The sequence below is a fragment of the Bos indicus genome, chromosome 22 (assembly GCF_029378745.1).
Source record: "Bos indicus isolate NIAB-ARS_2022 breed Sahiwal x Tharparkar chromosome 22, NIAB-ARS_B.indTharparkar_mat_pri_1.0, whole genome shotgun sequence".
NCBI classification, from domain to species: Eukaryota; Metazoa; Chordata; class Mammalia; order Artiodactyla; family Bovidae; genus Bos; species Bos indicus.
Window position 1 is genome coordinate 26,079,684 of NC_091781.1, and position 26,949 is coordinate 26,106,632.

The 26,949-nt window shown below is 39.2% G+C and overlaps 1 protein-coding gene across 7 annotated transcripts in view; it reads right to left on the reverse strand.

Moving 5' to 3' along the window:
• CHL1 (cell adhesion molecule L1 like) overlaps positions 1-26,949 on the reverse strand; it is a 357,768-nt gene that overhangs the window by 196,442 nt on the left and 134,377 nt on the right. Inside the window, exon 1 of one of the 7 annotated variants that reach the window (XM_070776315.1) lies at positions 26,705-26,921. The exons of the other annotated variants lie outside the window; for them this stretch is intronic. The gene's annotated coding sequence lies outside the window, so the exon portion shown is untranslated. Of the gene's footprint in view, positions 1-26,704; positions 26,922-26,949 lie in introns of those variants that run through there. 7 annotated transcript variants of the gene reach the window in all.

A 26,949-nucleotide genomic window follows, 5' to 3' on the forward strand; every position in this document is an offset into this window, starting at 1 on the left:
CAGAAATTATAATTAATAAACAATGAAATGTAACACCATTCTAAAACAGAAAGCAGAATCTCCTTAGAAACAACACACAGGGCTAATACAAAAATCAATGTTCACTGTGCTGGATGCCTGCAAAATTACACAATTAATCCTGAGTAAACTAACCTATCAGCAATGCACTCTGCAGGATTCCTGATAACTATTAGGCTGCACAATGTATTAAAGAAAGAGAACTTTAATGAGATCCCATGAGAACCTAATGATTTAAATCATGTTTTTTCCCTCCCTAAAAGAACATTTTTACTCCACTTAACGGACATTACTTTCCATATCTGATACACATATGGTCAAATCCACCATTAAATCAAGTACCAGGAACCAGAGGACAGCCTACCTTCAGTCTAAAATATGCTATTAAGCTGATATCAATGTAATAAGAGGATTTAGAAATCTACATGAAAAAGATGTCACTTATATTCTTAGATTTGATAGTAATATACTGCTATCCTATGTCAGTGGGCTCTCACAGGGGCTAATGAGCTATTACAAAATTGTATTACCACAAGATATACCACACGGAGACATGTAGTCCCGTGGGGCATTCAATTTATGTAAATTATAATCTGGTTTATTTTACCTCAAAAACAACTAGAAATAAAGAAACCACTTAGGTATAATCGTTTTAAAGATATTGCCACTGTTACACATGTACTTACACTTACATAACAGTACAAGTAATGAGACTTACATTCATGTGAGGGTACTCTTCTGAATATTTAACATATAAATAGACAAGTCTGCATGGTTTAATCAGAAAAACGGTTCAAAAAACTTTTGATGATTGGGGTAAGGCTTTTAGGGACTTTATTCAACTCTTAGGATTGACTGTAATTCCATTTATCCACCACTTAGATAGAGGCAAAGTGATTCTTCAAGCTCTCCCCGTGCCTCCATTACATACTCAGGTAAACTGAAATTCTCATGGTAAAGAATCTGCCTGCAATGCCGGAGACCCAGGTTCAATCCCTGGGTTGGGAAGATCATCTGGAGGAGGGCATGGCAACCCACTCCAGTATTCTTGCCTGGAGAATCCCCATGGACAGAGGAGCCTGTGGGCTACAGTCCCTGGCATCAGTTGGACACGACTAAGCACAACACAACACAGATGTATTATTGTTAAATATTCCAATAACTTCATTAAATTTGGTCTTGACTTCTTCTGAGTCTTGATTCTGTAATTCTGACAACAATCTAATCATAGATGAAACTCAGTTAGGCATTGTCCACCTCTACCCCTAAGTGCATGCCAAAATAAACAGATGTATGGATGGATCAGTCTGTCTATTCATCTGCACATCGATAAATACACAAGGGCACTTAATTGCAATAAGCAAAAGCAAGAAAAAAAGAAATGCTGTCAACCATTTTCCTGGAGCCCATGTGGACATCCCGGAAAGCCCCACCTGAAAACACAAGTATCAGCTGGTTTTCTGCCCTTTGCCTCCACTGCTGGAAGCAAACAGAGGAGAGTCCAAATATCACAACAAAAATTGTCAGCAGGAGGCTGGAGCAATGAGTACCGCGTATTTTAAGGAGTAGAAAGATGGGGGAAAGTGGGGAGAGACAAAAAGAGGGAAATCCAGGAGGAGAAAAGAATGTAGGTGAGCTAAGGAGAGCCATTTGCCTGAAATGCTGGAAGCCTCCGAGGCAATGAAGTCAGATGACATTTCTGCAGTGACATGGCGTCATGAAACTGCAGCAAGGACCCACACATGTAGCACCATGACACGCATCACCTATTGTCTTTCAAGATGATATGAGTCTTTGGACTCTTATTTTCATACAATGAGAATCAAAAATAGTAAGAGAAAAGACAGAGGTTTGGTTTGCTCTTTTTATTCTCATTTAGCTCAGAAGCACAGTGCTCTCCTATCTGGTCCAAGGAATTAGTACAGACAGCTCAGCAGCATCACTAATGGAGCACACATACCTGCGATACTCTAGATCCCAACCTCAGATCTAGCTTCTTAGGGCTAATATATCACTTCCTGTCTCGTGTTACTTCTCATATGGCTTTTCTAAAAACATAGTGTTTCTAAAAACAGGCAGAAAATATTAAAAAGGATTTACAAGACAGCTCCCTGGTTGGTTTTAATAGATGGGCATTCACAAGTGGCTATTGAATAAAAAGTAAGATGAACATGGAGTAGAGAGGAGATGGCTAACATTTATATTCCCTATAGATCCTGGGAATATCTGCACCTGCTACTTGCTTGTATGATATAAATATTAATTTTACCTCTGAAGACTCCTAGTGAAAGTATTTACCTGAAATAATAGACATGAATTAACCTGATATGCATTCCAGTTTTCATAAAAATTTTTTAATTTTCAGCAAGACAATATTTTGACAAGGACTAAGACATGCTTCTTACGCTGTTTTCAAAACTCTCCCATGTGAAGTCTACTCAGAAAGTTATTTTTCTTTACTGAATTTTCTGTTAAATCCTGGGGAAAGGAAGAAGAACTGTGGAAAATGAAGGGAAAGACATAAATCATAAGCACCACAGGGTAAAAATTTTCTCTGAGAAGTCACAGAAATATCTCCATTTTTAAAAGAAGACAGAAAAGCACTGACTCCCTCATTATACATTCTTAAGTATTGCTCTCTATTTTAGATATTGCTGCTGCTGCTGCTAAGTCGCTTCAGTCGTGTCAGACTCTGTGCGACCCCATAGACGGCGGCCCACCAGGCTCCCCCGTCCCTGGAATTCTCCAGGCAAGAACACTGGAGTGGGTTGCCATTTCCTTCTCCAATGCATGAAAGTGGAAAGTGAAAGTGAAGTTGCTCAGTCGTGTCCGACTCTTAGCGACCCCATGGACTGCAGCATACCAGGCTCCTCTGTCCATGGGATTCTCCAGGCAAGAGTACTGGAGTGGGGTGCCATTGCCTTCTCCGGATTTTAGATATTAGACAAGTATAATCATTGTTTAGTTCTTAGACTGTGGTGTTGTGTGTATGTGTTCGTGAGTGTGATTATGAGCATGTGTGCAGGTGCAAATGAAATGTCATCATTTGTGTTTGAGCCAGCTTTCACTTTCAGCTTTCACTTTTGGTTTACGTGCTGCCTTAAAAGAAAAAAAAATCCTCTGAGAATCAATTCAGGCTCCACTTTACTGGATGGTTCTCTAATTTATATTCATTATCAGGCTTCAAAGATATTAAATTTGGTTTAACTTAAAGATCAAATAAGAGACAGTCTGATACCCTGTGCAGCTTCCATCACAGCACTTATTATTGATCTATTAATTGTGTCTCTCCTGAGCTAGACTGCAGTCTCTCTGAGTGTCAGTACCCATCCAGTTGCTCATTATTATTCCTGAACTTAACACAGAACTTAGTACACACTCAGAGCCCAAATTAAATTCAGAATGAATAAAAGGTTTAAAAACTTAACCTCCCATTTAGTACCTAACGCAGTCCTTTTCAGTTTTTTCAACAGATTTCTTGCACTTTTCTCTCCACCGAACTTTGCATGTAGCCAACATGGGTTTGGAGAAGGCACTGGCGACCCACTCCAGTACTCTTGCCTGGAGAATCCCAGGGACGGGGGAGCCTGGTGGGCTGCCGTCTATGGGGTCGCACAGAGTGGGACACGACTGACATGACTTAGCAGCAGCAGCAGCAACATGGGTTTTGATTCTTTACTAAATCTAATAATGTTCACAATTGCAGCAAATACATTTTTGGCAAATGCTTCATGCCAGTCACTGTTCTAACAGTTTTTAAAAGAGTAATTCATTTACTAAAGTGCACTGGGACGACCCAGAGGGATGGTATGGGGAGGGAGGAGGGAGGAGGGTTCAGGATGGGGAACACATGTATACCTGTGGCAGATTCATTTTGATATTTGGCAAAACTAATACAATTATGTAAAGTTTAAAAATAAAATTAAATTAAAAAAAAAAGAGTAATTCATTTACTAACATCGAAACCATCTTCACAGAAACCTTAACACAAAAAATGTAAGAAACAGATTCTCCTGTAGGGGCTCTAGAGGGACACAGCATTACTGACATTTTGATTTTAGGACCTGTAGTCTAAAGAACAATAGGCCTCCAGAACGGTGAGAAAAGAAATTTAAAGCCACTTAAGTGGTGGCTTTAATGGCAGAAAGCAAAGAGGAACTAAAGAGCCTCTTGATGAGGGCAAAAGAGGAGAGTGAAAAAGCTGGCTTAAAACTCAGTATTAAAAAACAAACTAAGATCATGGTATCCAGTCACATCACTTCATGGCAAACAGAGGGGGGAAAAGACGGAAGCGGTGCCAGATTTCCTCTTTTTCGGTTCTAAAATCATTGTGGATGGTGACTGCAGCCAGAAATTAGAAGACGATCACTTCTTGGCAGGAAAGCTATGACAAACCTAGACAGTGTATTAAAAAGCAAAGACATCACTTTGTCAACAAGGGTTCATATAGTCAAGGCTATGGTCTTTTCCAGTAGTCATGTACGAATGTGAGAGTTGGACCATAAAGAAGGCAGAGCACTGAAAAACTGATCCTTTCCAACTGTTGTGCTGGAAAAGACTCTTGAGAGTCCCTTGGACTGCAAGGAGACCAAACCAGTCAATCCTAAAGGAAATCAGTCCTGAATATTCATTGGAAGGACTGATGCTGAAGCTGGAACTTCAGTACTTTGGCCACCTGATGCAAAGAGCTGACTCACGGGAAAAGACCTTGATGCTGGGAAAGATTGAAGGCAGGAGAAGGGGACGACAGAGGATGAGATGGTTATATGGCATCATTGACTCGAAGGACATGAGTTTGAGCAAACTCTGGGAGTTGGTGATGGACAGGTAAGCCTGGCATGCTGCAGTCCATGGGGTTGCAAACAGCTGGACATGACTTGGTGACTGAACAACAACAAAACTGGTAGTAACTCTTTAGAGCAACAATAGAAAACTAATACAGGTTGTGTAATATACAAATGTGTAGATAACTCACATTTTAGAGGACCAATTTCTGCTCTTCACAAAATAGCAATTTCTTTTTACAAACATAAATCAGATCAAGTTGTTTAATCTGCCTGAAAAACTGAATAGACATTTTTTTCCCCAAGGAGGAAATGCAGATGCCTATAGGTACATGAAAAGATTTTCAACATCACTAATCATCAAGGAAATGCAAATCAAAACCACAATGAGGCATCACCACACACCTATCAGAATGGCTGTCATTAAAAAAGGACACAAAAAACACATGCTGGTTAAGGGTGGAGGACAAAATAGAACTCTCGTATCTTGCTGGTGGGAGTGTAAATTGGTGCAGCCACTATGGAAAATAGTATGACAGTTTCTCAAAACACTACAGACAGAAAGTCCATTTGACCCTACAATTCCATTCCTGGGTACATATCTGAAAAAAAAAAACACTAATTCAAAACATACATGCACCCCAATATTCATAGCAGTATTATCTACAACCGCCAAGATATGGAAGCAACCTAAGTGTTCATCAACAGATGAGTAGATAAAGAAGATGTGGTATATATACACAACGTAATACTCCTCGTCCATAAAAAAAAAACAAAATTTTGCATGTGCAGCAACATGGATAGACCTGGTGGATATTATGCTAAATGAAGTTAAGTCAGACGTGAAAAGACAATCCTGTATGATATCACTCACGTGTGGAATCTAAAAAATACAACCAACTAGCGAATTTAACACAAAAGAAGCAGACTCACAGATCCAGAGAATAAACTAGTGGTTACCAGTGTGTGTGTTTTTGTGGAGGCGGGGCGGAATGGCACAGGGGAGTGGGTGGTACAAGCTCTTCGGTATAAAACAGGCTCAAAAATGTTTGCACAACACAGGAAACATAACTAATATTTCATAATAGCTAGGAATGGAAATTAACCTTTAAAAATGATATAAACTTTTTTTAATTAATAAAAATTTTAATTTGCTTAACTGGCTGGACTCCTTTGAAGTTCCTATATTGCATTTAAAATCCATATGCTCACACACAACCTACAAGGCCTTATATGGTCTGCCCTAACCTCACCTGTGCCAAGCTCTCCCACGCTCGCCGCACTCCTGATCCCAGCCTTCTGTCAGTTCCAGATGACGCCAAATTCATGACTTCTACCCTGCCTTTCCGCTCCCTGCCCCTCTGCCTGGAACTCTGCTCTTCTGGCTCTTCTATTTGCCTTCTTCCCTTTCAGGCTCGGTTTGAAAGTCACCTTCTCAGAGAGCCCTTTCTAAAGTAGCTTCCTCCTCTCGTTTTTTCTCTATCACAGTCCTTGTTTCTTCCCTGTAATGATTTCATTGTTTACTTATTTACTGGCTGACATTTTCAGTAATGGCAAATTCTGGGAGGCAGGGAATCTGTCTTCATCTTAATGCTTAGCGCAGTGCCTGCGATTTATAAACAGCTCGATGAATATTTGATGAATGAATGAATGAATGACTCCTTGAAATCAAAATTACACACACACACACACACACACACACACTTTGCTTGAAGACATCATTTCTTCTGTTTTCTACCTGGTAGCATAGCTATACCCCCACAGGTAAAGTTTTCTGATACTATTACTTTCCAACATCAATCTGGTCAGATCATATTATTCAGGAGTTGTACAGAAGGTAATTCCTCCCTCGATACACATAGGAATGAAAGGAAAAAAAATCAAGCTACTAAAAATTCCCTTCCTCTGCAGACTTTTAAACTGCTAATCAGCACAAGCAGCTTGTAGCAGATTGAGCTCAAAGTGTTGCTGAAATGGCACATAACTAATTTCAGGTGATTTAATATCTTACACTGCCCTAGTGAAAATATTGACACAGAAGAAGAATATGATTTGGAGTCTTTCTGCACTGCTGAATTCGGTGTTAGCTTTGGAGCCTCTATCAAGGCATTTCCATTAATCAACACTGCTGAAGAAAGGAAGTCTGGGTGTGGCATCCAGAAACCACTGCCAACTTGGGAAAATGCTAGAAAATGGGCAAATGCTAGTTATCTGGGTATGAATATTTAGAAGAACTTTCCAAAAATGTATAGTCCACTTGGTCCGTTTCAAAGTCACGTCCAGCAATGTTTCTTGAGTGGTCAATGGCACATGTCTGTGGAGGAAATAGTCTCCCAAATATATTGTCAATACTCATAGACAATTAGTTTTGTTAAGATAAATAAGACGTTAAGATTCTTCTGGCAAAGCCACATCTTACTAACGGCATCTATAAGCACAAAGTTTTCTGTTTTGTTTTTGTTTTTTATAAACAGGTCTGGTATACACTAACTGGAGCTCCCGGGTGGCTCAGTGGTAAAGAACCCACCTGCAATGCAGGAGACACGGGTTCAATCCCTGGAGAAGGAAATGGCAACACACTCCAGTGTTCTTGCCTGGGAAATCCCATGGACAGAGGAGCCTGGCAGGGTATAGTCCTTGGGGTCAAAAAGTGTCAGACACTAATTAGCAACTAAACAGCAGCATATACTGACTATTCTAGGGTTCAGAGGTCATTATTTTATTCATAAGAGCATTCTCTAGTATATTATTTCATAAACAACTCTCATTAACTTTATGAATGAGAATAAACTCTTCTCCTGACAACACTGAAAATAATACAAAAAGCAAGGAGACTTTTCCAACTGCTATATAGAAAAGTCAAACTGAAATTATGGGACATCAAAAAGAAAAATAAAACTGTAGTATTTTGAATTATTGTGCCATGCACTTGCAAAAATGTATTTCACCCTCATTGGGTCAAACTTGAAATACCAGTAATGCGATTTCTCTCACAGTACTTCAGTCTAAAGCTGTACCATTCGACACAGTTTTTAAATATCATTTGATCAGTAGTGTTCCTCTAAAATACAGCAGTGCTTTTTAAACCTCATATTTTGTTCACATATTCTGGCAACTAGGTCTCAGATCCTACATTCTTAGGTTTAAAATATGTCAACTACATATATTCCCACTCAGAACATGCATTATACCCATTTTCAAAGGTTTAGGCTGGAAGCTGACAAATTTGATTAAAATGACTGATTCATGGAGTCAATAAATGAAAAATGGATGGAAACATTGAAAGTCAAACAAATTCAGAAATCATAAAATGGCAAACTCAGAAGTAAATTTCACCATCGAATCATTCAATAGATGTCAATGACACCTTTGTCAAAGTCAAGTTGTAAAGCTTTTGAGAGATGCTTCAATGCACAGAACAGTTTTATAATTAATCACCTAGTATGTGGCCAAGAAATAGATGTCACTTTTTGCCCTCAATAAACATGCAGTGGCAAAGGCGAATCCACTGACAATTTTAAGAGGTTTTCACTTTGCTGATGAATGCTTTATGAGAAAGCACAGCCTAAGAGAGTGAATGCAACGTAAGTGAGGTTTTGTAGATATACAAAGAATCAATTATATACACATATGTTTGTGTGTGTGCATGTACTTAAATGTGTTTAAATTTTCAACTTTTAGTCTTTAAATTATGCCTTGCCACTGTTACTGATTAGATGCGTGTAATTAATCTTTTTAAGAAGTTCCTTCAGAAGAGTTAGAATATTTCACATCACTGTAACTATTACTTTATAAGCTCTACTAATGGAAGCACTTCTTCAAATAGAACTCTGAATTTTTGTGTATTTCTAGGTATGGATGAAAAATTCATAGCAATTAATACAGGGTGTATTATTCAAATAGCTGTCAGAAGGAAGAATATCATTACGAACCAATACTGTGGGTGTTTACTTTTGTATTTTTTCTTAAAGTAAAATTCCTTAAAGTTGTAAGTTTACACAAAAATATAAACAAGAATTTAGAGAATCGTTAGAGTTCATAGTCAGATCCTAATATTGGAATTCATTATCATTAATTTCCTCTCCTCTCTGTTTTTTTCATTTCACATGCATATTATGTATAGAAAACTGACCACAGAATGGCCATATCTGCATTATCGGAGCTTGCCTAAGAATGAGGTCCTAGAAATAGCAGTACTCTGAAACACAGAGAAGATATTAACCCAAATGGAAAAAAAAAATGACAGTGCTGTTTTTCTATTGGTTCTCTGGCCACATCACAAGGTCACTGGCACCAAATAACCCTATAATAGCTCAGAATGCCCATACCCTTGACCTCTCTGCCAATCAAGAAGGCATCTGGCTGGCTCCCTAAACACAGATGCTGTGAAGTCACCATCTTCCAACTATGCTTCCAACTATGCTCTAACCCTACTCCAAATTAGGGTGGGAAGGCCTTCCAGAACTTGAGAAAAGCATGCAAATCGTACTTTATCACATCAGGTTTTCTCAAACAGCACTAGATTACACTATGCTGAGGTATATTGTGTTGACGTTACACTGATAAACACTGCTAAAAATCAAATGCTCATTAAATGGGGTTTGAACATTTTTTATTTCAGAGAAATTAGAATTGCAATGGAATTTCTTCTTCACCTTTCAAGATCTGCCTCTTCTCTGACATCTTTTAGTAGTGCAAGGAGATCCAACCAGTCCATTCTGAAGGAGATCAGCCCTGGGATTTCTTTGGAAGGAATGATGCTGAAGCTGAAACTCCAATACTTTGGCTACCTCATGCAAAGAGTTGACTCATTGGAAAAGACCCTGATGATGGGAGGGATTATGGGCAGGAGGAGAAGGGGACAACAGAGGATGAGATGGCTGGATGGCATCACCAACTCGATGGACATGAGTTTGAGTAAACTCTGGGAGTTGGTGATGGACAGGGAGGTCTGGCGTGCTGCGATTCACGGGGTCGCAAAGAGTCGGACACGACTGAGCGACTGAACTGATTGACTGAAGCTGGAAGTAATCTTTCTCTATTTTGACCACACATCGTCAATACATTCCAATACAATGCAATAGGTCCACTGCATTCCAATACATACATCGGCATTTATGATCCTTTATTTTGCAGTGCACTTATTTATGTACATGTCCCAGCTCTTTAACTGGATTGGAGGTTCATATCATTTCAGGAATGCAAGACACTAGAAAATGCATATATACTCATATTAATAACATTTTATGGGCATGCATTCAGTAGAAACTGTAAGCATCTTCAGGCCACCACTTGTGTCTAACTCATCTTGGAATCTGTCTATCCAATGTTGTAATTTCCACACAGTAAGAACTTCCTAAATTTTCACATAAACACTAAATGCAGAAACGGAAGAGAAAATAGGACTGTGATGAATTTTTCTTAGGGATATTTTTACCCTCTTGGAGTTTGGCTGCATGTCCTAGAATAGTACTCTCAGTACTGAGAGGATCTTAGAAGGTGGCTTTGGGCATGATGTAAGTGACCATCCTTTGTCTTTTAATCCTTCTGACTACAGAAACCCGAAAGGCTCAAGTAGGTCCTAATACATCATTACCGGCACTTTAACCTTACCAATCTATTTCATAAAGAAGAAACAGGACTGAAGCCCGAGGACTTCAGCAGGCAACAGGATCTTGCTAGAATGTAGTGACCTTGGGCTGTTTTCACTGTATTCACGTTTGTATGCACCTTTCATTATTTCCCCCAGTGGTGTTTCATTGATAGCAATGAAATAAAACTTCCATTTTAAGTCATTGTCTCTATAATGAGCTAGCTAAAAATTTACGTGAATTATGGTAGATGGCACTAAGATAGGACAAAAACTGTGATGATGGTTACATTTCAGTGAGTACAGTCTTAGAGCTGGAGATTATTGAGTGACCTGTAACTTTCAGAAGAAAGGAGAGCACGAAATGTATTGAGCAGACAGACAGGAGCAGTGAGCTGTTCAGTAACAGGAGAGGGTCTCTAAGGATACAAGAAAGTAGAGGGAATCATGAAGGCCGAGTCCGGCTGGCTGTGGAAAGCAAGTCTGACAGTTACTTGGCGGTTAAAGCAGTGGGGAGCCAGGGGGAGTTTTTAGGAAGTAAGTGACATAGTGGTCAAAGTGACAAGCGAGAAAGGGGATTTTAACTGTGACATTTAGGTCTTAGTGGAGAATGGTGACAATAAAAGGCAGAAATCCTGTGAGAGAAAGGTTGCAGTGGTCTAGTGATTAGAAGACTGAACAAGGAATTTTCCGGAATGGCTCATGAGAAATAAATCTTAGTGTGTCAAGAAGAAAGCTGAAGCGAGTTTTACAGTTGTTTAAGGTAGACAAAGAATACAGAGGACAGAGAATGGCAAACTGCTAAAAGGAGATGAGAGAAAAGATGCTCTCAGCTACAGTAAAAATATATTTTGCTATATCAAAAGAAACCACAGGGAAACCTAGGAGGCTTGTGTTTCAGTAGTTCCAATCGTTTTTTAAAATAGAAACTCATTACAGAAACCTCAGCTTAAACCACCACGACTTTCTGCCATGTGTTTCATTTTTTTCCTCAAATCCAAGAGAGCAGAATTTAACATTTATAAGGCTTCAGGTTATATCATCGAAAAATGAAACCTGTTCAGAAAATGTGTATTTCTTAAATAAGGAAACCTTTAATCAGTCACAAATGATTTGTCATTAAAAGACCTTTAAGACAAAATCAGACGACCTGAGTCCAAGTTCTGCATTCACACATATGAGTTTAAGAGTTCCCTTAACTTTCTGAACAGGATGAATATGTACCTTGTGTAAATAACTAGCTGTTATGAGTATCAAATTAAATGATGTACCTATACAGTGTCTTTCATTCAAAGACAATACACAGCATTACCAGGACAGAATTAAATTCACCATAGCACAGCAGTTTAGGGTTATGTATATTGCACATTGCCTGTTGAAATACTTTTTGAAATATGAAAAATATGGTGCAATACCTTTCAGCAAGACTGCAGGAGAAACACATCGACTCACTTTTATCAGAAGGGTGGGATTCACAGGTACAAGAAAAATGGCATGCGTGGTTTCCAAGCACTTACAGAAAAACGCCATGCTATAGAAGGGAGAATATGATGGAACATTTTGGGAAAATAGAGAAGCATTGAGAACACAAATTGAACCTGCATCAGGCATGGCGGTAGTTGTTCTTTAGCTTCTCTTGCTGAACATCTGAAGAGAAAGAAATATCCCAAGAAAGCTCCCCTGCTGTATCTTCTTCACCTGCTTCTTGTTCTGAGCACAGAAGACATAAGAATAATGGTCCTCGCTACCCATTAGCATCTTCCCATTACAGTCATGCTTCTGAAATTTACAGGTAAAGGAGGCTTGCAGCCAAATGTATAATCATCATTTCAGGCCAAGAAGCCTGCTTCCTTTTCCATCTGTGGCTGTAATGGACAAATAGAAGGAAATGGAGCAGCTCTTTTCTTTCCCTCCTCAAGTCTGGAGGTTTGCACAATCTAAGTAGTCTCCTTGATTCCTGGCATTCCAGTTTCACCTTGGCCCTTATGACTCTGATGAAGAGCCTCCTGGTTCTCCCAAGCCCAAACCACTTCTAAGGTAAAAGGAAAAGAGTAAGGATAAACGTAAGTGCATCAGAAGACACAAGCACCAGATCCCACTAAAGAATCTTTGGCCAAAACTATTCTTGGCCAACTCACGCCTCTTTTCTCTCAGCTCTAGCCTGTCTCCCCAGACAAAACCGTGGGTACTTTCATGGAGCCCACGTTCATCCTCATGTCACACTCCCTTCTCAAAGTCAGGTTTCTTCCTGAGCTTAAGATATTTAGGAAGATATTTAGATATTTAGGAAGACAAGATATTTAGCAAGTGGGGAAGAGAAAGGAGTGTCCACTTGGGACAGAGAATGGTTCTACTTGTTCGTTCCTCATTTTCTTCCACTTTCTAATCAATCATGTATGGAGTAAACAGTGTCACAGTTGGATTGATAATTCTGTTATGAGCATGGCTTTTTACAAAATTTCTTCCTAAACTGTCTACTAGAATCCTCCAGCAATGTAGTTAGAGGAGTCCTCCCTTTGAAAAGGGGTTGGTCTTTGATAGCTTGGACCAATGGATACAGTGGAAGCATTGCTCCAGGGCTGGACTTTAACAAAACTGATAGTTTTCTAAGTTGAGTTCTTGGAGCCCTGAGCCATCATGTAAAGTCCAACAACCTGTTGGAGAGACCGGTGAAAAGGCCATGTGACTACATGAAAAGGAAAAGGAGACCAGCTGAGCTCAGTGCAACTGGCCAAAGCAGGAGACATGAAAGCCAAGCCATCTTGGGGCCACCTGTCCAGCTTAGCCACCATCTGAAAATCACCATGTGACCTCAGTTGTCACGCGGTAGAGCTGAAGAAATCACTCACAAAATAATGAGATTTCATAGAATGGAATTTTAACTTGTTTAAGTTATGGCTTAGTTTACTATGTAGCAGTAGATAAATCGGACAATGCCCCTTCACATTTTACAAACTGCTATTAATACAAGATCACATTTCTGGTTCACCTTTCATCATTGCCCTTCTTAGCTACACATAAGCCTCCAGGTATTTTTCTTCCAAACAATAAGCAGCTTGTATATTTCCCCAATAATCTCATATGCAAAACACATATCTACTGAGTTCTTAAACATATGGTGAATTCCCAGTACACAATTCAAAAAAGAAATGATGAAAATAACATGAACTGAATTTCAGAAGTCAATGGAATGGTGATGGTACTTAAAAATCACAGTTTCCCTAAGTGATAGTAATAGTATACAAAAATGCACCATGATTCCCTTGCAGAGGGTGATACAAAATCTCATCTGCAGACAACAGTACCTTGGATAGTTACCAGTGCATTGCTTCTAGAAGGATATCCTGTAAAAGGTTTGGCAGTTTTATCATCGCTGTTTGGTATTTGTATTTAACATTCTTAAGCAGCTGTATCACTAGTTAAGAGGGTTTTGGATGATTTTCAGATAAACGATCTGTACTCCTATAGGTGATACATAAAAATGTTTCTTTGTTTTATCTTAAACTGTATTGTGGTTTCTTACTGACTCAGGACCAGCCATATCCCCATGATCTCTGAGTTGTCTTTTTCTAATCTTTCTATCCTTCTCCCTTGCTGAAGAGATGTTAGCTGTGAATTCTTTTGTCTGTGAATGAATCTGCAACATTTCCTTCATCTGTTCTAACCTGCAATTTACACTTCCTCATCCACTAAAATAACACAATTGAACTTATTGAGATGGTTCTAAATTAAAAGTAAACAGTCACTGAATGAGGCAGGTATTTCCATAATAAAATGTTTGCAGTTGGTGAATTTTTGCACAGATAAGATTTAGGTTGCTATGATTTTTTTTTTTTTTTTTTTTCAGTTCTTAGATACTAGCCTAGGATTTAAATACTGGAGGTAGCTATGAGTAAACTCCAAATGAATACCTGTCATTATAGTCATTGATCTCTATTTTCAGTCTTATTTACAGTAGTAAAACAGTATGGATAAAATGAGTGTTTAATATCATTAAATACTGAATGTATCTTTCAGTATTTTAGGACATCTACACAGGTCAAAATAAATTGGGATTGAAAGGATTTAATAGCATACATTAATTGCAGAATAATAAATTACTCTGTATAATTCAAGGTCTCCAATTTTATCTTTTAAATATGCATGTACTTGGAGTAGCTGCATAATTACTTCAGTCTTCCTTCCACCTCAGTTTTAGACTGAGTTGTGAACAGTGCACACCCTTCTGCCCACCCCATGCATGTATACACTTACAGCCACCCACATAATCTTGTTTCATTTATAGAACTAGTTTTAAATAACCAAGAACAAATTGGAACGCAATCTTCAAACATACTAAAAGCATTGCAAATCCAGCTGAATAAAAATCAAGAATAGGTCTTCCGTTCCTTTCATAGGACACAGAACCAAATGTGCAGCCAAATTATCTTCCCATTAAGGTCACATTCTCATTTTTGTAGGAGAAAATCAAAGGAGTCTACCCCAGAAGCATCCAGTCTGTTAAATCCCATTATTGAAATGAACTTGGGAAATGATGACACACACCTTCCTGTCCCTCCTCATCAGTTCAGAATTTGGAGGGGCAAAGGAAGTGGAACGCATGCTCAATTGGGGCAGTAAATACTAGGCTGTAGGAGACTCTTTTACTGTTAAATACAGTAATGGGTTTTTAATGGCTGCTGTCCAAAGTTACACTGGAGAAAAATGGTTTATTAGTAATAATAATAGCTGGCACTTTTATCTTCAAAGCACTTTACAAATATTAGCTCATTAATCCTCTAACTGCCACTGGGAGGGTGCGTTAATGTTTTTATCCTCAGTTTACAGCTGGTGAGACAGGAAAATAGAAGGTAGAAACCAAGTTTTCAAAAGGAGGTTTTGTGTATGGAGGTCAATTTCCAATTCAAACAACTCGTATCAATTTTTATATACAATTGAATGGTATTCACTCTGACAACTGTCATTCCTTTTTTGAGGGGATAGTAATTAAGGTCAAATCCAATTTATTTGAACTTGATTCACATGAGATACACCTGAATTGCTCATTCGTGGTCCTTTAGCACTATTTCAAGCAAATCAATTGTGTTCAGAATCTATTCAGCCCAAATCAATTACATGCAGAAACTTGTATGCATGGAAAAAGGTCTCTTGAGACCCTTTGAAATTTAGCTCCACTGAGAGTTGCTGGAGATCACAATGTGAAAGAGGTTCAAGGTCAAATTTAAACACCTTTATTCTGGCTTTCTATTTTTAACCATTCACTCAGATCTCCTTTCCAGAATATACTATATGTCTTAAATTAGTGAACAATAATGAACGACCCAAACAGTCTATTAATCCTTCTGGTGTAGTCTGTAGATGGTAAAATTATTACTGGTTTTCTTTCTTTACTTGTCACCAAGGACGATGTTTTCAATGTTTTGCCATTGTACAATGCCTTAAGTATTTTAACTGAATAAATCATTTCCCCACTGTGTCATTAGATGCAATGTAGAGAACAAGTTTACAAATTCTCTGAATTTATAATACAAAAATAAACGCATTTGTTAAGGAGCCAAGTGCTATACTCTAAAGAAGCAGGCATGGATCAAACAAAAGCCTTATAGCAAATTCATTCCATATAGTCCAAGGAAATGGGATCTACTGTCTAGACTAAGCAGAAAGCAAACACATTTCTGCCACTATCTATTACATAAAAAAGTCTTCTGGAGTCAGTGTTCGAGAATGCTATTTATATTTTGCATATTAAAAAATTAACATTTTTCTAAATACTACATACCCCCAAAATCAAATACCTCTCAAAATTCCCACATATATTGACCATGCCTAGAATAGGGTTGATTTTTCCCTCCAAAGCCTTATCTTAATTGACAGCTGCTAATAAAGACAGTGCCACCATTATGATGGGTGTCATTTTCAAAAACAGCCAGCCTGGGATATGGCATCTGCCGTTGCCAACTATGTCTATCTTAATCTGGAGTGGCAGATACACCTTTGTGGAAATGCCAACCGTGTAATGCAATTGGTTACATATAATACCCGGATATGAGGGAAATCTATGCATATTGAGATTACAGAGTATCAGAAACATTTCCACCAAGAAATAAAAGATGGTAATGAAGGCAACCAAAACGTTTGGTGAGGGTGAAGGTTGATTTTTACATATATTGGTGCCCAGGACAGAGTTCAGGAGGACTCAGACATCAGACACTTTTATGACATGATTTTTCAGAAAACACAAATGTCTTTCTTTGCCAATGTACCTCCCACACGGGAGTGTCTCACCCACATGGGAGTGTCTCACAGCAAATCTTTGCAACAAGAATTTTAAATCCTCTTTTTAAATGCCACCACTCCGAGGATTAGCATTCAATATCATTTAATACTTAAGGAGGAGCCCTTAAATATCTACTTTCCATATGACAAAATAATACATAGAAGAGGCAAATCTGGATGGTCCTTGACAAAGACCATAGTTAGAGAATCCTGCTAATCCCGGGGTGCCGGTACTATGGACATTGCCCAGGTGGGGAATGAAGTCCAAGAGTGAAGAGAATGGGTATGTAATGAACTGAATGTGTGTCTCTTCCAAATTCATATGTTGAAACCCTAATCTCAATGAAAAGCTATTTGGAGGTGTAGCATTTGCAAGGGAATTGGATCATGAGAGTGCTGCCCTCATGAATGTGATCAGTAGCCTTATAAAAGCAATACTGGAGAACTCTTGAACTCTTTTTGTCATTCTCACCAGGAAGGTATAAAGAGAAGTCAGCAGTCTGCAAGTCAGAAGAAGGCTTTCATAAGAACCAGACTATGCTGGAATCCTGATGTCAGGCTTCCAGTCCCCAGAACTGTGACAAACAATTTCTATTGTTTATAAACCTCCCGTTCTGTGGTACTTTGTTACAGTAGTCTTGACTAAGATTGGGTGTTTAGGGGTCTGCTGGACTCAAAGGCAGCACAGTGTCAAGAGTAAAAGAGCTTGAGGCTGGAGATTAGATACTTTTGAGCTGGAATACTACTGGCTTGGCCACTTCCAAGTCATATTGTGTGACCTTGGACAAGGACACCTATTGTCTGTGACACTCCGCATTAAACGAATATTAGCATAATAGTACTTTCCTCAAAACACTGATGCAGAGATTATAAAATACATCATTAACATTTAGTAATGGACAGGTAATTTAACTGTTTGCCTGGCATAGCCTCAATTCTGTCTCTAGCACAAAGCAGTTACTCAATAAAAGCCTTTAATGATTAGTCACTGTCTCATAGCACATTCAATAAATCAATCATTTAATTAGTCAATGTATAATGGAATTAAGGAACCTATAAAAAAAGTCGAATCTCTTTATATTTGCACAGGGTTATATTCAACCTTCACAGTCCAATTCTCACATCCATACATGACCACTGGAAAAACCATAGCCTTGACTAGACGGACCTTTGTCGGCAAAGTAATGTCTCTGCTTTTGAATATGCTATCTAGGTTGGTCATAACTTTCCTTCCAAGGAGTAGCGTCTTTTAATTTCATGGCTGCAATCACCATCTGCAGTGATTTTGGAGCCCAAAAAAATGTCTGACACTTCCCCATCTATTTCCCATGAAGTGATGGGACCAGATGCCATGATCTTAGTTTTCTGAATGTTGAGCTTTAAGCCAACTTTTTCAGTCTCCTCAAGAGGCTTTTTAGTTCCTCTTCACTTTCTGGCATAAGGGATGGTATCATCTGCATATCTGAGGTTATTGATATTTCTCCTGGCAATCTTGATTCCAGCTTGTGCTTCTTCCAGCCCAGCATTTCTCATGATGTACTCTGCATAGAAGTTAAATAAGCAGGGTGACAATATACAGCCTTGACGTACTCCTTTTCCTATTTGGAACCAGTCTGTTGTTTCATGTCCAGTTCTCATGTATGGATGTGAGAGTTGGACTGTGAAGAAAGCTGAGAGCCAAAGAATTGATGCTCTTGAACTGTGGTGTTGGAGAAGACTCTTGAGAGTCCCTTGGGCTGCAAGGAGATCCAACCAGACCATTCTAAAGAAGATCAGTCCTGGGTGTTCATTGGAAGGACTGATGCTGAGGCTGAAACTCCAGTCCTTTGGCCACCTTACGCGAAGAGTTGACTCATTGGAAAAGACTCTGATGCTGGGAGGGATTGGGGGCAGGAGGAGAAGGGGATGACAGAGGATGAGATGGCTGGATGGTATCACCGACTCGATGGACATGAGTCTGAGTGAACTCCGGGAGTTGGTGATGGACAGGGAGGCCTGGCGTGCTGCAATTCATGGGGTTGCAAAGAGTCGGACACGACTGAGCGACTGAACTGACTGAACTGAACTGATATTCAACCTTGGACAGAAAACTGGTGAATTTTTCAATATTTCCCCTAGACTCATTGCATTCCCTCAGCTTATATGTTAATTCTTAATTTGCTTTTTTAAAACAAATCAGTTATACAATATTTCTCTTTTCTTTCAAAGAAGGAAATTTAAAAGCTGTAGAGTGTATTATGAACTGAGTTACATATGATGGTATCTGCACTTTCTTTCTGGCTTCACCACTGCCCAGCCCACTATTCAACCTTACTTCAGTATTTTTCCTCTACAAAATAAGCTAACAACTTATTCCGTTTTGTCTGCCCTGTTGTTGAAAAAGTCAAATTAGATATGGGAAAATTCTGTAAAAACCTTAAAGTACTCAAACAATGATTTTTTTTAAACAGAAATATTCAGCAGTAATCTTCTAAATGAATGTAAATGCTGTGTTGAATGTCAGTTCAGTTCAGTTCAGTTCAGTCGCTCAGTCGTGTCAGACTCTGCGTCCCATGAATCGCAGCACGCCAAGCCTCCCTGTCCATCACCAACTCCCAGAGTTCACCCAAACTCATGTGCATGGAATCGGTGATGCCATCCAGCCATCTCATCCTCTGTCATCCCCTTCTCCTCCTGCCCCCAATCCCTCCCAGCATCAGAGTCTTTTCCAATGAGTCAACTCTTCGCATGAGGTGGCCAAAGTACTAGAGTTTCAGCCTCAGCATCAGTCCTTCCAATGAACACCCAGGACTGATCTCCTTTAGGATGGACTGGTTGGATCTCCTTGCAGTCCAAGGGACTCTCAAGAGTCTTCTCCAATACCACAGTTCAAAAGCATCAATTCTTCAGCACTCAGCTTTCTTCACAGTCCAAATCTCACATCTATACATGACCACTGGAAAAACCATAGCCTGACTAGACGGACCTTTGTTGGCAAAGTAAGATCTCTGCTTTTGAATATGCTATCTAGGTTGGTCATAACTTTCCTTCCAAGTTTTGAATGTGAAGGGTCTCAGAAAAGGTCAATACTTGTCTTCCCCTTGAACCTTTGCACAGGAGATGTATTTTTCTTTGAACATATCAATATGTAAGACATCCCATAGTAAGCTGATATCCTGTCACATCACTTTGTTTAGTGGTCTTCAACACAGTAACAAACTAAATTCACAGTCAGCTCTAATAGCAACAAATCATTAAAAATCTCCAAAAATTTCTCACCAATTTACTTTCTATTACTTTGGAAACTATGTTCCTTAGCCAGGGTAAATACAAATTTCTGGTATCAGGATGCTACCAATATATCCCTGATTTAGTTTCTCATCCTCTTTATCCCAATAACACTGCATCACAGAGGGGGAGCCCTTCAGAGATCCAAATATCCAGGTCACAATGACTTTAGGCTATCAGAGTATTATCTGAGGGTATCTCCACTTCTTGGGCACATCTATAATTCCTAGAGTTAAAATCACCACTTACAGCAAAGCTTCTATTAGGGAGGAACCTCTGCTAAAAATGCAAACCTGTTACCAAAAAAGCTAGAATCCATTGTTTGCCTTATTCACTGTGCTTTACAGCTTTCTCTTGGAAGGCAGAGATAATTCAAGGGAAAGGGCAAGTTTGTTTTGAAGTTTGAAGCTTCAACTGAAACCCACTTCTGGCCACGAACATGCCCACCTGGGGCAATGAAGGAGGATCAGAGGAAGGAATAACAAAGGGGAAGGGAAAATGATGGCCTCGAATGCAAATTTCAGGATTCTCCCTTTTGTCCAGCTTTCGGCAGTTTGGGTTTTCTTCTTCCCCCTTATACAAGTTCTATAATTTGTGAAGTCTTCAGGGTGTGCTGGATATTCCTCAGTAGCTCTCCAGATTTATATTTACTCTCCACCTTCCTCCAGGCTGCTCTGTGCAGAGGGAACCAACTGCAGCAGATCACTTGGACCAGGCTCCTTCGTCCTCTGACTGCTGATGGGTACAGCCACTGGGAGGAAGAAGCAAGAGATCTTGGGGTAGGAGGAGACTGGTGTCCTGCGACTTGACAATGGCTGTTTCTATAAAACCACAGGTTCTGTCTGCAACCTTCCCCAGAGCTATGGCTCCCATCTTTCAGTAACTTCTTTCTCCTGTCTTCCCTCTAGACTAAGGGCAGTAATAGCCCAGGGTTGCCTCAGCAGCCTTTCCTTGTTGGCTTCCCTCAACTCTGCCCCAAAAGATGTGGTTGGTTTCTTCTTTAAATTCCCTTCAATTGTCCCATATGAGTACCACTTACATACAAGGGGAAAAAAAATCAAGTGAAAGCAAGAGAGTGCCAACTTTTACCCAGAGGAGATAAAAAAAAACTCTGGGTCCTTTAACACTGCCAAGAGAACATGCTACCCTGTTCCTGTGGATGGCACTCTGCCACCAGAGCATTCAAGTCCAATACTGCAAGATCATCACGTTTCTCAAGATGAGTCAGAAATATGAATTTTATGTGAAATCCCTGGTTTTAAAATATTGACTTAAGTATTTTCTAAATATGTCTTAGGCCAAAGAAAACACATATGTAGGCTGGGTTCAGTCCAAGGGACATAGGGCTGGATCTTAAATAGACTATGGTGCCTCTTAAAAAAAAAAATCTGCTTTTCGTTATAATGCAAAATTATATCAAGAAACATAGAAATTATCATCTATACAACTCTTTCCTACACAATTAATTAATCTAAAAACAATAACTTTCTCTCCCTCATTTGAAATTTCATAGCAAAAACAGAACTATCTGGAACCCAAAAGTGACAAGAATCTTGATATCTAGGATTGTTCTAAATGTATGAATCTAATCAAATCACATAGTTTCTGCATGGCTCTCTCCATTCATCTGCAAAATCAGGATAATGACTTTTTCCCTACCATCTTCACAGGGACATTCGGCTGAAAAATGAAATAATACATAGTAAATGAAAAGCACATTTAAGCTCTTCAGAGAATAAAGTGCTGTATAAACCATCGGGATTACTAAGAAAAACCTCAGAGGTTAGTCAGAGCTTTTCTTCTTTTCCAACCACATTTCATGATGCCAAGGTAACTGTAAGTCAACGCCGCAGGCCAGCACAATGTTATAGAAGACGTCTCCAAATCTAAGGTGGTGGTTCTCAACTCCGGCATTACTATTTCACCGGAGTTTTTCAAAAATCCACATGCCTGGTCACCACTTCCAAGAATTCTTACTGAATTTATCTGGCTTGGCAGTTTTTAAAAAGTTCTCTAGATGATTCTCATTTCAGTCAAGCCTGAAAACTACTATCCAGGATTTTTCAAACGTGAAACAATCACTATCTGCATATGTACATCTAATTGATGTAATAAACAAAGTTCCAAGATTTTAACAGTAACATAATGTGCAGTGCCATGCTGTGCTGATAGCGCAGTTGTGTCTGTTTCTTTGCCCGCCAGGCTCCTCTGTCCATGGGGATTCTCCAGGCAAGAATACTAGAGTGGGTTGCCATGCCCTCTTCCAGGGCATCTTCCCAATCAGCTGAGCCACCAATAAGTTCACACTTATTCATATACATAGACACACTCGTGTCTATCTTTTATCCATTCACACACTGAGCATGGAATAAAAATTATTATAATAAGAAGCCAGAATTTATTGAGTGCTTAATGCATTCTAGTAAGTTGGCTACCTAGATTGCTGCATATAACACTCAGTCACTAAGCCGTGTCCAAATCTGTGCAACCTCATGAACTGCAGCATGCCAGGCTCCTCTGTCCTCCACTATCTCCTGAGTTTGTTCAGTTTCATGTCCACTGAGTCAGTGATGCCATCTACCATCTCATTCTCTGCCACTCCCTTTTCTTTTTGCCTTCCCAGCATCACGGTCTTTCCAATGAGTTGGCCCTTCACATCATGTGGCCAAAATATTGGAGTTTAATGAATATTCAGAGTTGATTTCCTTTAGGACTGACTGGTTTGGGTATAGATAGTGCTCCACATCTCCATAGACGAAATCCGTTTTAGGGAGGTTAAAATGACTTACTCAGGACCATGCATTGAGGAATTAACAGAACTGGACTGGGAACCCTGGCAGCCTGACTCTTACAGCCATGATATTTATGTAATAACTACCACACCCTGTTTGCTTCCCACTGTGACAGAACCTGTAGTGTTTAAAAGATAAGTGAAATGAAGCCTGTGGCCTCAAAAAGATTCTGCCATCTGATACGGGAATTGTGATGCAGACTAAACTTCACAGGTTAAACAGGAAAATAGTACATTATCGTTCCTGGAATGAGGGAGAGGTGGATTGGAAAATGGGCAATGCCTGGCTTTACTAAGCTTCTACTTCACAACTACAGAGGAAATGAGATGTACTCAGACATCCGAAGAGAGAATGTAATAAGACCACCAGGCAAAAAAAACACCTGGTCAAAGAACAGACTGCATTTATATATTAGCCATTCAGCACATTTATTATTATCACCTCCTGGTATCACTTGGATTGAATGTTTATGCCTCTCTAAATTTACCAAATTATCATCTCAACCAACAAACCACAACTTTTGAAGAATTCACCACAGTTCAAAATTTATTTCTGATTCTTACTGAAAAACTGTACACAAACCCAACTGTAACACACATGTACACACACACACACACACACACACACACACACACACTCTTAATGTGATTTCCAAAGAGGTAAACAAGTTGCAATTTTTGGTAGTAATAAACTCATGTGAAAATTAAGTAAAAATTTTTAGAAAAATTTTAATAACTGAAAACAGAATATTCTTTCTCTTTGTACTTGTATTATCTAAACACAATGGGAATGTAAGCAAGACCATTTTTTTATCCACAATACATAAAATCTCAATTAGTTATGGTCTATTTGTGCACTGACTAAAAACATTCGTTAACAAAACAGAATTTTCTAGTTTACTGGATAAATATACCAGGAGAAATTGCAGAATAATGTTAGGTTGCCAAGCAACCGCTGCTCTACTCCCTCATTCATCAAGCTTCTTATCCCAGTGCTAGAGAATTCCAACCAATTTGTTTCTTGGGAAAATTATAGTGACTTTCAGTAACACAATAACACTTTTATTCTCAGAAGATAAACTTAGATGTTCTTTTGATCAAAGGGATGTGTTAATTCATTACTCTCTACATGGTGCTAATGAGAAAGCTATAATTAACCAACTACACTATTGCAATGCACATAAAATAAACTGCAGTAATTAGTAATGTTTAAGGTGTTAACCAGCCTCCAAAATTAGAAAATACAGAATCTTTCCCCCAATAAAGATGCAGAGAAAAGAGAAATCACCACAGCTAATTAAACTGAGAATTGTTTCCATTCCCTACCCCATCTCCTCCCCAAAAGTGGGAGAGGCACAGGATCGCCAAAATGTGAGAGATTTCATTTTAAAAGCAGAGAAAATGGCTCAGTGCCAAAATTTACCTGTAGGTAGACATAAATGCTGGAGAATAATGTAATCTTTTCTTTGAAAGAATGCTTAGCACAATATTTTTCCAGGAATGAATAGAAAGAATATTATGCTTTCACTCATTAGCTGTGTTAACTTAGCATATTGTATGTAAATCACCATAATAATTGCATTCTCTTCAGACTGAATTAGTTAGTTAGAATGAAGCTGTAATCAAAACGTTCATAATTGAAAATATAGTATTCTTGGTCTCGTTTTGAAAAAATAACAAGGAACACTGATTGAATCAAATAATACAGTACATCACTGAAAATAGCCTTGGTATAGAGATACATTGTTTCTCTAGATTATACCTTAGCATGTCAATTAGCTCCCCAAATCTGGATTTGTCATGGTTTTTTACTGTTACCCTTTGTCTTCAGCCTAACTTCAGCTTTCCATGTGCAAAATCTAAGATTGACTTTTTAGATTTTAGATTTTTTTTTAGGGAAAATATAAATAGTAAAAAGCTAAATTTTGTTTCTAAAACGTATTAGACTCTATGGCACTGCTGGCTGTCATAAATCAAAGGGCAAAATAATTTCCAATAAATGGAACATTTAATGCCAATGCTCCTGGGAAAGAATATGTAAATGATCACATGAATTTCAGGCAAGCTGTCACAGTAATTCCTCAAGGTACCCTTTAAAGATGACATATTCACTGTGAAGAAGGGGGCATTGGTTGTCTTGCAAAAGTCAAACTTGAAGCAATACTCTACTATATGAACTGATACAGGGCTTCCTGACATTCATTTCTTCAAATCTGATGCCATTAGCCACCCTCTATTACTTAATTTTCTTTTATGAGATAAAAATTGGTAGAATCTCAAATCTGCCTTAAATCATTACTTTTACTTAGATTTCCCCATAAAAAATGAGTCTGTCTAAAATATTTTGAAAAGCAAATTTGGGTCAAACAACCTTCAGTCTTCAAAGATTTCAGAAGCTAATTATAAAAACCAAGCTCCAATCCAGCAAATATTTTCCTAGGTGAGGTCTATTTTGTAAATGTCATAAGGAGCTTTATGATGGTGACATCTGTCTGGTTTCACTTGCTTCAGAGCCATCAAAATATGTCAATATTCTAAAAAGCAAGTAATTTTTAAATGAATTTAATACTAGTTCATTTAATGACATGAATTCACTTTAAGGTAATAAATATATTATGTGCAATATCAAATTCTAGCAGACCTGTAATTAGGTAAAGGGGATATATAACTTACTCATTACTGGATATGTTGGAGCACCTGTACAACCAAGAGCAGTAATAAACATCCATAGCCTTTTCTTTAAAGGAAAGGACCCATAAGGTGCAACAGAGAACAATCTGGAAAACATACATTAATCATCACAGTCCCAAACTTCTGCAGTGAAGAGTAGAAACATGCCTGGAAAGAGATTTTAATGAACTGTCCTAGCCAGTATTCTTACTTGCCCAGAAATAACTATTTGTTTCCATTTATTCACTGACAATATTCAAGAGTTTGTGAGAAATGGTTATACACTATGTGCTCTGCCATTACTGGAGGGACATCCACAGCAGTACTTTTAAGGCCATAAAATAGAAATCTCCATTAACCAAGTTAAATTTTGAAAGTCACAGGGTGATCCATCCTAAAAATAATGAAATTAAGACAAAGCCAACTGCAACATTAGCAGATGAGAGAGGAAACATTTTTACACAAAAAGCAGTAAAGTCAACAATCTTTTGTTCTCTTATTACTAAAAGTTTCCCTAAATAGCTTTCTAAGCTTCTTTCTCCAACCCGGTTGGTTAATTTATGTCTTCCAATCTTCTGGAAATCAAAGCTTTGTAGAAGATGAACTGGACAGTAATACTAATGTCAATCGACGGTCTCCAAAATTAGAAATCAGTATTTTGCCTTCAGTAAAAACGCAGAGAAAAGAGAAGACGCCCTATCTACTTAAATTGAGGATTAATTTATAGTAACAGAAACGGGGTCAGCAACCATAACTTTAGTGTTGATTACACAGCAGACACTGAGCTAAACTGTTTACTGGAATTATCTTACTCCACTTGCTCAAAAACCAGAAAAGGAAGGTATTGATACTATCCCTATTATTTAAAAGGGGAAACTGAGGCATGGGGTAAACGACTCGTCCAAAACCACACATCTCAAACCTATGAACCCACGTAAGCGCGGCGAGAGACTCTGCCTTGCACGAGCCCAGGTGGCTCACCAGTTGCCCACCTCCGCGCGCACGCGCATACGTGCCCCCCACCTCGGGCGTTCCGTGAGCGCGCCATCGCGCACGCGCATGCCCTGGCACCACTTGCCAGCTCTGGGGGCTCTTTGGGAGCCCCCCACCCACCCCGGCGGAGCTAACTCCGGCGCCACTCGCGTTTGGCTGAACCTGAGTCTTTCTCCGCGCCTTGTCGCCCTGCTGTGTCACTACACACCTGCCTTCAGTAGCTCAACTCCTACCCCTTCGCCGCCCGCCCTTCGGCTGACAGCCTGACCACCCAACCCCGCGCTCGCCCCAGGATGCGACTCGGGGTGTGGGTACCTGAGCCCTCGCGGTGGCGGCTTCTTCAGCCCCTGGCTTTTGGCAGGAATTCCTCAGTCCTGCTCCCGGATGAGAAAGTGAGGCTCGCAGTGAGCAAGAGGAGTGGGAATGAAGGGGCTGGCTGGCGTTCCCCAGCCTCCCGGCTCCAGTCCTTGCTCTCCAGATTAATCACTTTCTCCCTGCTCCCCCCAACCCCCACGCACACTCTCACTCAAAAAAAGAAGGGAGGGAGAAAGGCACAAAGA